At 42.0% G+C, this 13,704-nt stretch overlaps 1 pseudogene across 1 annotated transcript; it reads right to left on the reverse strand.

Moving 5' to 3' along the window:
- Positions 1 to 367: 367 nt before the first annotated feature.
- LOC311136278 (proteasome assembly chaperone 1-like) lies at positions 368 to 13,338 on the reverse strand (annotated as a pseudogene). Its single transcript has 7 exons — positions 13,247 to 13,338; positions 8,037 to 8,143; positions 7,780 to 7,937; positions 3,160 to 3,222; positions 2,784 to 2,982; positions 2,537 to 2,667; positions 368 to 446 (listed from the first exon to the last, which is right to left on the reverse strand). The product of its transcript is annotated as a proteasome assembly chaperone 1-like (transcript).
- Positions 13,339 to 13,704: the final 366 nt, after the last annotated feature.

Raw genomic sequence — 13,704 nt, forward strand, 5'->3', positions numbered from 1 at the left:
TCATGTCACCATCTGGTAGATCAAGCTGCAGGTTGGAAAATGGTAGAAAAACCATCATGGTTGAAGTTATGGGTTCTTCAGGCAAATGTTCTCCTTATGACAAAAGGGACTTTTGGAACAAAATTGTCACTGTAGAACAAATGGAGCTGGTCTTCACTAAATATCATTTCGTAGAATGTGTTGGAGAACTTTATTTGGCTACTCATACCAAAATGTCGTATTCAATTTAAGAGCGAAGATCAATTTTAAAAAATGTTATCTTGGGGGTGACTTTTTATTTCTTGAAATGTAACATTACTTGCATATTATTTTACAGTTTACATAAAAGACAAATAAAGCCTATTGGGTAAAAATAAACCCTCCATATTTAGGTATACAGGTTACTCTGAGCCTCGTTGATTTTGGCAAACCTTTGGGAGGACGTCTGCACTCGGACAAGGCTCCAACTGGTGGTTAAAGGTGCGGGGAGGGAGGGAGAGCGAGAGATCAGCAAAAGGAAGATACACACCGCTCTTAAGAAAACAAATGTGTTCATTGTATCACTCCTATAGTGAGGGAAAAAAGTATTTGATCCCCTGCTGATTTTGTACGTTTGCCCACTGACAAAGAAATTATCAGTCTATAATTTTAATGGTAGGTTTATTTGAACAGTGAGAGACGGAATAACAACAAAAAAATCCAGAAAAACACATGTCAAAAATGTTATGAATTGATTTGCATTTTAATGAGGGAAATAAGTATTTGACCCTCTGCAAAACATGACTTAGTACTTGGTGGCAAAACCCTTGTTGGCAATCACAGAGGTCAGACGTTTCTTGTAGTTGGCCACCAGGTTTGCACACATCTCAGGAGGGATTTTGTCCCACTCCTCTTTGCAGATCTTCTCCAAGTCATTAAGGTTTCGAGGCTGATGTTTGGCAACTCGAACCTTCAGCTCCCTCTACAGATTTTCTATGGGATTAAGGTCTGGAGACTGGCTAGGCCACTCCAGGACCTTAATGTGCTTCTTCTTGAGCCACTCCTTTGTTGCCTTGGCCGTGTGTTTTGGGTCATTGTCATGCTGGAATACCCATCCACGACCCATTTTCAATGCCCTGGCTGAGGGAAGGAGGTTCTCACCCAAGATTTGACGGTACATTGCCCCGTCCATCGTCCCTTTGATGCAGTGAAGTTGTCCTGTCCCCTTAGCAGAAAAACACCCCCAAAGCATAATGTTTCCACCTCCATGTTTGACGGTGGGGATGGTGTTCTTGGGGTCATAGGCAGCATTCCTCCTCCTCCAAACACGGTGAGTTGAGTTGATGCCAAAGAGCTCCATTTTGGTCTCATCTGACCACAACACTTTCACCCAGTTCTCCTCTGAATCATTCAGATGTTCATTGGCAAACTTCAGACGGGCATGTATATGTGCTTTCTTGAGCAGGGGGACCTTGCGGGCGCTGCAGGATTTCAGTCCTTCACGGCGTAGTGTGTTACCAATTGTTTTCTTGGTGACTATGGTCCCAGCTGCCTTGAGATCATTGACAAGATCCTCCCATGTAGTTCTGGGCTGATTCCTCACCGTTCTCATGATCATTGCAACTCCACGAGGTGAGATCTTGCATGGAGCCCCAGGCCGAGGGAGATTGACAGTTCTTTTGTGTTTCTTCCATTTGCGAATAATCACACCAACTGTTGTCACCTTCTCACCAAGCTGCTTGGCGATGGTCTTGTAGCAAATTCCAGCCTTGTGTAGGTCTACAATCTTGTCCCTGACATCCTTGGAGAGCTCTTTGGTCTTGGCCATGGTGGAGAGTTTGGAATCTGATTGATTGATTGCTTCTGTGGACAGGTGTCTTTTATACAGGTAACAAGCTGAGATTAGGAGCACTCCCTTTAAGAGTGTGCTCCTAATCTCAGCTCGTTACCTGTATAAAAGACACCTGGGAGCCAGAAATCTTTCTGATTGAGAGGGGGTCAAATACTTATTTCCCTCATTAAAATGCAAATCAATTTATAACATTTTTGACATGCGTTTTTCTGGATTTTTTTGTTGTTATTCTGTCTCTCACTGTTACATTTTACATTTTAGTAGACGCTCTTATCCAGAGCGACTTACAGTTAGTGAGTGCATACATTTTCATACTTTTTTCATACTGGCCGCCCGTGGGGAACGAACCCACAACCCTGGCGTTGCAAACGCCATGCTCTACCAACTGAGCTACAGAGGGCCTAACTGTTCAAATAAACCTACCATTAAAATGATAGACTAATCATTTCTTTGTCAGTGGGCAAAGTTACAAAATCAGCAGGGGATCAAATACTTTTTTCCCTCACTGTATGATACTGGGATATTGGATACTGTACAGTCCCACAGGAGGTTGGTGGCACCTTAATTGGGGAGGACGGCTCGTGGTAATGCCTGGAGCAGAATTAGTGGAATGGTACCAAATACATCAAACACATGGTTTCTATGTGTTTGATGCTATTCCATTCACTCTGTTCCAGGAATTATGAGCCATCCTCCCCTCAGCAGCCTCCTGTGTACAGTACTCACTTTAACCAACTTGCTTAGACTTGTCAGAGCAGGTTTGCAGGTTTCCATGGTGACTGAGTCCGGGCTGATGACATCAGTGTAACATTGGTACAGAACAGCTGGAATCTGATGGACTTGGCAGTGGCTCAGTACTGAGGAAAGAATAGAGATTAATTTTACAATTTGGGTCATTCTGTGTGAAAATAATCCAAGAATGATCATGACGTTTTTCCTGAACCCATGGAGAGCAGAGACAGTATGGCGGTACCTGCAGCTGGCAGTCCAGTGAGGATGTTGGGCTGCTCTACTGCAGGGCAGAGGGCCTGGCTTTTGTAGGCACTGCTCTTGAAGGAGCGTAGGAAGGGGATGGTGCTACCGTAGAGGTAGTCTGGCGTTTTGTACTCAGCCACAGGGCTGTCTGAAAGCACCATCACATTGAGCCCTCTATTCTGGAGTCAGCCAAACACCTAGTACAGAGGGAAGGAGGGAGAAAAGCAGACAGTGAGAGACCTTTAGCCATTGCTGACAAATGGTTTTTGGACACCATAGCTCCCCAATTATAACCTTACATCTGCGTAATGTATTCATATCAAGCAGTGGGCATCAACCTCTACAAGACGACAATACAATCACAAGAGCATTACCTTTTCTGTCCATTGAAACAGCTGGTCCTCAGCAATGTAACAAGTGCTTTGGCATATTAGAACCTACAAAAAGAAAACAATAATATCCTTTAAAGAATCTGCTGTAATTGCTGAGGTGCATATCTCAGTGTTTCACTCTGACTTCAGAAGCAATTAAAATATTGTTGAAACACACCTTAAAGTTCCATATACAGTGCATTCGGAAAGTATTCAGACCCCTTGACCTTTTCCACATTTTGTTATGTTACAGCCTTATTCTAAAATTTAATAAATTGTTTTTTTCCCTCATCAATCTACACACAATACCCCATAATGACAAAGCAAAAACTGGTTTTTATAAATTTATGTAATTTATTTATTTATTATTTTAACGGAAATATCACATTTACATACGTTTTCAGACCCTTTACTCAGTACTTTGTTGAAGCACCTTTGGCAGCGATTACAACCTCGAATGTTCTTGGGTATGACGCTACAAGCTTAGCACACCTGTATTTGGGGAATTTCTCCTATTCTTCTCTGCAGGTCCTCTCAAGCTCTGTCAGGTTGGATGGGGAGCGTTGCTGCACAGCTATTTTCAGGTCTCTCCAGAGATGTTCGATCGGGTTCAAGTCCGAGCTCTGGCTGGGCCACTCAAGGACATTAAGAGACTTAACGCAGGAGTGGCTTCAGGACGTCTTGGCTGTGTGCTTAGGGTCGTTGTCCTGTTGGAAGGGGAACCTTCTCCCCAGTCTGAAAAACATCCCCACAGAATGATGCTACCACCATGCTTGACCGTAGGGATGGTGCCAGGTTTCCTCCAGACGTGACGCTTGGCATTTAAGCCAAAGAGTTCAATCTTGGTTTCATCAGACCAGAGAATCTTGTTTCTCATGGTCTGAGAGTCCTTTAGGTGCCTTTTGGCAAACTCCAAGCAGGCTGTCATGTGCCTTTTACTGAGGAGTGGCTTCTGTCTGGCCACTCTACCATAAAGGCCTGATTGGGGGAGTGCTGCAGATATGGTTTTCCTTCTGGAAGGTTCTCCCATCTCCACAGAGGAACTCTGGAGCTCTGTCAGTGACCATTCGGTTTTTGGTCACCTCCCTGACCAAGGCCCTTCTCCCCGATTGCTCAGTTTGGCCGGGCGGCCAGCTCTAGGAAGAGTCTTGGTGCTTCCAAACTTCTTCCATTTAAGAATGATGGAGGCCACTGTGTTCTTGGGGACCTTCAACGCTGCAGATATATTTTGGTACCCTTCCCCCTGTGCCTCGACCCAATCCTGTCTCTGAGCTCTACGGCAATTCCTTCGACCTCATGGCTTGGTTTTTGCTCTGACATGCACTGTCAACTGTGGGACCTTATATAGACAGGTGTGTGCCTATCCAAATAATGTCCAATCAATTGAATTTACCACAGGAGGACTCCAATCAAGTTGTAGAAACATCTCAAGGATGATCAATTGAAACAGGATGCACCTGAGCTCAATTTCGAGCGACATAGCAAAGAGTCTGAATACTTACAGTACCAGTCAAAAGTTTGGACACACCTACTCATTCAAGGGTTTTTCTTTATTTTTACTATTTTCTACATTGTAGAATAATAGTGAAGACATCAAAACTATGAAATAACACATATGTAATCATGTAGTTACCAAAAAATTGTTAAACAAGTCAGCTTTGCACACTCTTGGCATTCTCTCAACCAGCTTCAAAATAGCCACCCTTTAACTTGATGACAGCTTTGCACACTTGGCATTCTCTCAACCAGCTTCACCTGGAATGCTTTTCCAACAGTCTTGAAGGAGTTCCCACATTTGCTGAGCACTTGTTGGCTGCTTTTCCTTCACTCTGTGGTCCGACTCATCCCAAACCATCTCAATTGGGTTGAGCCAGGGGATTGTGGAGGCCAGGTCATCTGATGCAGCACTCCATCACTCTCCTTCTTGGTAAAATAGCCCTTACACAGCCTGGAGGTGTGTTGGGTCATTGTCCTGTTGAAAAACAAATGATAGTCCCACTAAGCCCAAACAAGATGGGATGGCGTATCACCGCAGAATGCTGTGAAAGCCATGCTGGTTAAGTGTGCCTTGAATTCTAAATAAATCACAGTGTCACCAGCAAAGCACCCCCACACCATAACACCTCCTCCTCCATGCTTTACGGTGGGAAATACACATGCGGAGATCATCTGTTCACCCACACCGCGTCTCACAAAGCCACGGCGGTTGGAACCAAAAATCTCAAATTTGGACTCCAGACCAAAGGACACATTTCCACCGGTCTAATGTCCATTGCTCGTGTTTCTTGGCCCAAGCAAGTCTCTTCTTATTGGTGTCCTTCAGTAGTGGTTTCTTTGCAGCAATTCGACCAAATCCTGTGTGAATTTAAGTATGCTCCCTCTAATTCTCTCTCTCTCCCTCCCCTCCCAGGAGGACCTGAGCCCTAGGACCATGCCTCAGGACTACCTGGCCTGATGACTCCTTGCTGTCCCCAGTCCACCTGGTCGTGCTGCTGCTCCAGTTTCCACTCTTCTGCCTGCGGCTATGGAACCCTGACCTGTTCACCGGACGTGCTACCTTGTCACAGACCTGCTGTTTTCAACTCTCTCTCTCTACCGCACCTGCTATTTCAACCTCTAAATGCCTGGCTATGAAAAGCCAAGTGACATTTACTCCTGATGTACTGACCCTGCTGGTCATCTATGAACATTTGAACATCTTGGAGAAAAATCTGGCCTTAATGGCCATGTACTGTTATAATCGCCACCCGGCACAGTATGAAGGGGACTGGCCACCCCTCAGAGCCTGGTTCCTCTCTAGGTTTCTTCCTAGGTTTCTGCCTTTCTAGGGAGTTTTTCCTAGCCACGTGCTTCTACATCTGCATTGCTTGCTGTTTGGGGTTTTAGGCTGGGTTTCTGTATAGCACTTTGTGACATCTGGTGATGTAAAAAGGGGTTTATAAATACATTTGATTGATTGATTGATTGATGAAGGCCTGATTCACGCAGTCTCCTCTGAACAGTTGATGTTGAGATGTGTCTGTTACTTGAACTCTGTGAAGCATTAATTTGGGCTGCAATTTGAGAGGCTGGTAACTCTAATGAACTTATCCTCTGCAGCAGAGGTAACTCTGGGTCTTCCATTCCTGTGGCTGTCCTCATGAGAGCCAGTTTCATCATAGCGCTTGATGGTTTTTGCGACTGCACTTGAAGAAACTTTCAAAGTTCTTGAAAATCTCCGTACTGACTGACCTTCATGTCTTAAAGTAATGATGGACTGTTGTTTCTCTTTGCTTATTTGAGCTGTTCTTGCCATAATATGGGCTTGGTCTTTTACCAAATAGGGCTATCTTCTGTATACCCCCCCTACCTTGTCACAACACAAATGATTGGCTCAAACGCATTAAGAAGGAAATAAATTCCACAAATTAACTTTTAAGAAGGCACACCTGTTAATTGAAATGCATTCCAGGTGACTACTTCATGAAGCTGGTTGAGAGAATGCCAAGAGTGTGCAAAGCTGACTTGTTTAACACTTTTTTGGTTACTACATGATTCCATATGTGTTATTTCATAGTTTTGATGTCTTCACTATTATTCTACAATGTAAAAGATAGTACAAATAAATAAAAACCCTTGAAAGAGTAGGTGTGTCCAAACTTTTGACTGGTAGTGTATGTAAATAAGGTATTTATTTTTAATTCTAAAAACCTGTTTTTGCTTTGTCATTTTGGGGTATTGTGATGAGGAAAATGTTTTATGTAATCCATTTTAGAGTAAGGCTGTAACGTCACAAAATGTGGGAAAAGTCAAGGGGTCTGAATACCTTCCCGAATGCACTGTACACCAGATAGGTGCATGAAATGTGTTGTTAGTGTGCATTCTGAGATTGGAAGGTTGAGGGTTTGATCCCTGATCGAGTCATAGCAAATATCGGGCTGACTTGGGGTTAAGGTCCTGCGATTGAATAGCGTTCTGAGACAGACTAGCGTCCAAGAATAGGTTCCTGCCCCGTTCTGGGTTGGACAAGGCTTACTTACATTAAGTGTATCCTATCAGACTGGTCTCATAGACTAGACGTAACACATTGTTTGGTATGGTTACTTAAGACAGAAGATGACTTAAGGCAAAAATGAAAGTAGGGTGTTTGGTCGGGGTGGATGGGTGGGCGTATATAACGCGAACGTCTAGCAATCTAAAGTTTGCGTGTTCGAATCTCATCACGGACAACTTAAGCAGTGGGCGTATAGCGCAAATGTCTAGCAATCCAAAGGCAGCGTGTTCAACTTTACAACTACTTACTACCTTTTAGCTACTTAGCATGTTAGCTTACCCTTCCCCTAACCTTACTCTTAAGCTTAACCCCTAGCCTAGCTAACGTTAGCCAACTCGCTAAAGTTAGCCACCTCGCTAACTGTAGCCACAACAAATTGGAATTCGTAACATATAATACGTTTAGCAAATTCGTAACATATCATAAGAAATGGATGATGGACATCCACAAATTAATACATACCATACGAAACGTAACATATACTAATTGGAGTGTCCCGGATTTACATTTACTATGTTACATCTATTCCTGAGTCCAGGTTGATCCTATGCACAATTGTTAGTGTGTGTTGAGTTTGATCGGCCACTCACTGCTGGGTTGTCCATGTGTCTGTAGAAGAGACAGGCTGGCTCTCCAGGTAGTGGGACACTGCTCTGTCTACTGGAGCCCCGACTCCTCTCATTCCACAGTGACACACAGCCCACTGCAGCTCAGCTCTCAGCGTTCAACACATATGCAGACAGAAACCCTGAAATGCAATGGGAGAGAATGCTTGTCATTCCTTATGGCATACAGCAGCCATAGAGAGCGAGAGAGAGGCGACAAGAGTTGTCTCAGGTGAGCTTACCTGCAGCATTAGGGCCCACTGCGATGATGAGGTCTGAACACTGCAATGTGTTGCTGCCAGAGCCTAGTGATTGTGTGACTTTTGGGCACCACTCAATATGGACCTCCCTGTTAGACATGAGCAACAATCATCAGTCAAAATCATACACATATTTTCTTATAGTGTACTAGCAATCGAAACAAAAAGAGCAGTGCTCAGTGGAGAACAGAAGACTTGTCATTTTAATGATTCGTATGCATTGGATGTTTCAAAATAACAATCTCTTCTGCAGACTATGAACGAAGATTAAACTAAATAGGATTCTAGTTCTGTGGGTGAAACATTTCAAAGCAGTAGCTACCTAACGAAATTAAAAGCTGAGTTCTTTCACGTACAGTTTGTGTACTGTGGGTTTGTGTACTGATTCACGCAGTCTCCTCTGAACAGTTGATGTTGAGATGTGTCTGTTACATGAACTCTGTGAAGCATTTATTTGGGCTGCGATTTCTGAGGCTGGTCAGTCTAATGAACTTATCCTCTGCAGCAGAGGTAACTCTGGGTCTTCCATTCCTGTGGCGGTCCTCATGAGAGCCAGCTTCATCATAGAAACTTTAAAAGTTATTTACATTTTCCAGATTGCCTGACCTTCATGTCTTAAAGTAATGATGGACTGTCATTTCTCATCTTATTTGAGCTGTTCTTGCCATAGTATGGACTTGGTCTTTTACCAAATAGGGCTATCTTCTGTATACCACCCCTACCTTGTCACAACACAACTGATTCAAATGCATTAAGAAGGAAATAAATTCCACAAATGAACTTAACAAGGCACACCTGTTCATTGAAATGCATTCAAGGTGACTACCTCATGAAGCTGGTTGAGAGAATGCCAAGAGTGTGCAAAGCTGTCATCAAGGCAAAGGGTGGCTACTCAAATATAAACTATATTTTGATTTGTTCAACACTTTTTTGGTCACTAAATGATTTCATATGTGTTATTTCATAGTTATGATGTCTTCACTATTATTCTACAATGTAGAAAATAGTAAAAAACAAAGAAAAACCCTTGAATGAGTAGGTGTGTCCAAACTTTTGACTGGTACTGTATATATAAATATATTAATTATATATTTTTTTTTTACTGGGGTGAAAATGCAATCGCTATAAGTGCCCTTGAGTGTTTCAGTGATGTGGTTTATTCCACAATTTGTTATTTAAAACAATATTTATAAACGGTTTACTGCAATAACCTTTTCATTGATCATTACAAACACCTCAAATAAAATTCAAATTATAAAAACAAAGCCTTGCCTACTTTTACAACCTTTGATTTTCATAAAAAGTCAAGTGTTGATTTGATAGAAATAATCAACTCATATAAAATTGCATTTTAATCTCTTTTTTGCTATTACTTTTTCATTGATTGTCATAGAAACATCAAAACAAATGGCAATTATTCTATAAAAAAAATCTGGTATACTTTTATAACCTTTAATTTGCATAAGAAGTCAAGTTTTGATTTGATAGAAATAATCAAATCATATAAAAATGCATTTACAGTGCCTATAGAAATTCTACATCCCCTATTGTTGTGTTACAAAGTGGGATTAAAATGGATTTAATTGTAATTTTTTGTCTATGATCTACACAAAACACTCTAATGTCAAAGTGGAAGAAAAATTCCCACATTTATATACCTTGATTAGATAAGTATTGTGCAATATTTGCCCATTATTCTTCAAGCTCTGTCAAGGTGTTGGGGGATTATGGCTAGACAGCAATTTTCATGTCTTGCCATAGATTTAAGCAGATTTAAGTCAACTGTAACTTGGCCATTCAGGAACAGTCACTGTCTTCTTGGTAAACAACTCCAGTGTAGATTTGGCTTTGTGTTGTAGGTTATTGTCCTGCTGAAAGGTGAATTCCTCTCCCAGTATCTGGTATAAAGCAGACTGAAGCAGGTTTTCCTCTAGGATTTTGCCTGTGCTTAGCTCCATCCCGTTTCTTTTCATCCTGAAAAACTCTCCAGTCTTTGCCGATGTCAAGCATACCCATACCATGATGCAGCCAGCACCATGCTTGAAAATTCGGAGGCAGTTACTCAGTAATGTGTTGTGTTGGATTTGCCCCAAACATAAGACTTTGCATTTAGGCCAAAAAGTGTATTCCTTTGCCATGTTTTTTTGCAGTATTACTTTAGTGCCTTGTTGCATATTCTGTATATTTGTATTATTCTTTTCACTCTGTCATTTAGGTCATTATTGTGGAGTAACTACTATGTTGTTGATCCATCCTCAGTTTTCTCCCATCACAACCATTGAACTCTGTAGCTGTTTTAAAATCCCCAATGGCCTCATGGTGACATCCCTATCCAGTTTCCTTCCTGTCCAGCAACTCAGTTCAGAAGGACAACTGCATCTTTGATGTGTCTGGGTGGTTTAATACATAATCTACAGCATCATTATTAATATTAATTTCTATATTATTTTTCATGACATGTACATTGATGTATTATTTGCAGTTGTCACTATGATAATGAACACACTCTGAAACAATGATCTGTTACCACCTTATTAATAGGCCTACAGTGTGCAGTAGGATGCGTTGATCAGTTGATTGGCAGGTGTACTGCAGAACAATAAACGATAAACGGTCCGCTGCTGTAGATGCTCGCCAACATTTATAGTTACAGTGGGGAGAACAAGTATTTGATACACTGCCGATTTTGCAGGTTTTCCTACTAACAAAGCATGTAGAGGTCTGTAATTTTTATCATAGGTACACTTCAACTGTGAGAGACGGAATCTAAAACAAAAATCCAGAAAATCACATTGTATGATTTTTAAGTAATTAATTTGCATTTTATTACATGACATAAGTATTTGATACATCAGAAAACCAGAACTTAATATTTGGTACAGAAACCTTTGTTTGCAATTACAGAGATCATACGTTTCCTGTAGGTCTTGACCAGGTTTGCACACACTGCAAGCAGGGATTTTGGCCCACTCCTCCATACAGACCTTCTCCAGATCCTTCAGGTTTCGGGGCTGTCGCTGGGCAATACGGACTTTCAGCTCCCTCCAAAGATTTTCTATTGGGTTCAGGTCTGGTACTGGCTAGGCCACTCCAGAACCTTGAGATGCTTCTTACGGAGCCACTCCTTAGTTTCCCCGGCTGTGTGTTTCGGGTCGTTGTCATGCTGGAAGGCCCAGCCACGACCTATCTTCAATGCTCTTACTGAGGGAAGGAGGTTGTTGGCCAAGATCTCGCGATACATGGCCCCATCCATCCTCCCCTCAATACGGTGCAGTCGTTCTGTCCCCTTTGCAGAAAAGCATCACCAAAGAATGATGTTTCCACCGCCATGCTTCACGGTTGGGATGGTGTTCTTGGGGTTGTACTCATCCTTCTTCTTCCTCCAAACACGGCGAGTGGAGTTTAGACCAAAAAGCTCTATTTTTGTCTCATCAGACCACATGACCTTCTCCCATTCCTCCTCTGGATCATCCAGATGGTCATTGGCAAACTTCAGACGGGCCTGGACATGCGCTGGCTTGAGCAGGGAGACCTTGCGTGCGCTGCAGGATTTTAATCCATGACGGCGTAGTGTGTTACTAATGGTTTTATTTGAGACTGTGGTCCCAGCTCTCTTCAGGTCATTGACCAGGTCCTGCCGTGTAGTTCTGGGCTGATCCCTCACCTTCCTCATGATCATTGATGCCCCACGAGGTGAGATCTTGCATGGAGCCCCAGACCGAGGGTGATTGACCGTCATCTTGAACTTCTTCCATTTTCTAATAATTGTGCCAACAGTTGTTGCCTTCTCACCAATCTGCTTGCCTATTGTCCTGTAGCCCATCCCAGCCTTGTGCAGGTCTACAATTTTATCCCTGATGTCCTTACACAGCTCTCTGGTCTTGGCCATTGTGGAGAGGTTGGAGTCTGTTTGATTGAGTGTGTGGACAGGTGTCTTTTATACAGGTAACGAGTTCAAACAGGTGCAGTTAATACAGGTAATGAGTGGAGAACAGGAGGGCTTCTTAAAGAAAAACTAACAGGTCTGTGAGAGCCGGAATTCTTACTGGTTGGTAGGTGATCAAATACTTATGTCATGCAATAAAATGCAAATTAATTACTTAAAAATCATACAATGTGATTTTCTGGATTTTTGTTTTAGATTCTGTCTCTCACAGTTGAAGTGTACCTATGATAAAAAAATTACAGACCTCTACATGCTTTGTAAGTAGGAAAACCTGCAAAATCGGCAGTGTATCAAATACTTGTTCTCCCCACTGTATGTATCATTTATTGTTATAGTTATCGTTTTAGTTATTGTCTTTGGTGTGGATGACCCTTAACAGGAGGTACTGGTGTAGTTTGGTCTTTTTGGGGGGGTCTAACAGTAGTATATCTAATAAACAATGCATGTGCTAAATGTAGGTGAAAAGCTTACCCTCAGTTCAGACAGATATGAAATTGGTGTAAGGCTAATGTCATCTGAATTACCAAAAGCCAACATTTTATTCAAACATTCATGATAAATCTTTTGCAAAATATATTTAAATTAAAGGCCCAGTGCAGTCAAAAACTAGATTTTCCTGTGTTTTATATTTCCACACTATGAGGTTGGAATAATACTATGAAAATTATGATAATGCCCTTTTAGTGTAATAGCTGTTTGAAAAGACCGCCTGAAATTTCAACCTGTTTTGGTGGGATGGAGTTTTGGCCTGTCTGGTGACACGGCCATGTGGTAAATTAGTTAATAGACCAATAAGAAAGAGTTCCAAACCTCTGCCAATAACAGCTAGTTTTCAGTTTTCCCCTCCCCACTCACACCACTCCCAGACAGCCCTAGAAAAAATTATTGCTTGAGAAATTGCTTTGCTAAGAAGCTTTTTCTGTTTCTTTTTGACCATTTTAATTGACAAAAATCACAGTAGGGTACTTCATTGTTACCCAGAAATTATTTGATATTGAGATAAAAATGGCTGCATTGGACCTTTAACAATTATAATGTACGAATACATTTTACATTGTTTTTATCTGTTGCGGTCCAAGAAATGTTAGACATTATGACATCAGATAGAAGGGAGGGAGAAAGGCTGGAGTAAGCTAGGTTTCCATAGACCTTCGATTACATATTGTAGCAGATTTACTTAGTTTATTATGTATATAAATATGTAGAAATGCACAGTGAAATGTCTATCCACGTCATCAATGGTCACACAATGGTCTTGAGGAGTGCTGGCATGGTCTGAGAGTGGAGGAAGTTAGTATGAGTACTGTCCCAGAATCCCAGGTCCAGTGGTGATGTCATGGCCGCCACAGAATGATCCCAACCTGGGTTGAGTGAGAGGGCAGGAGCACAACATTAAATTCAATAGACACGATCATCATTTCTAATCCCAATCTTGCCCGTGCCTTGAATAGAAAGAAAGGAAAAACACTGTAGTTTTAGTGTTGAGCAGGGTGGAGTGAAGTTGCTAATTCCTGGTATGGTACACTCTTAGAAAAAGGGTTCTAAAAGGGTTCTGCGGCTGTCCCCATAGGAGAACCCTTTTTGGTTCCAGGTAGAACTCTTGAGTTCGATGTAGAACCCTTAGTGTGGGTTCTACCTGGAACCAAAAGGGGTTCTTCAAAGGGTTCTCCTATGGGGACAGCCAAATAAACCTTTTTGGTTCTA

This window comes from Coregonus lavaretus (genome assembly GCF_964263955.1).
Source record: "Coregonus lavaretus genome assembly, chromosome: 10".
NCBI lineage: Eukaryota > Metazoa > Chordata > Actinopteri > Salmoniformes > Salmonidae > Coregonus > Coregonus lavaretus.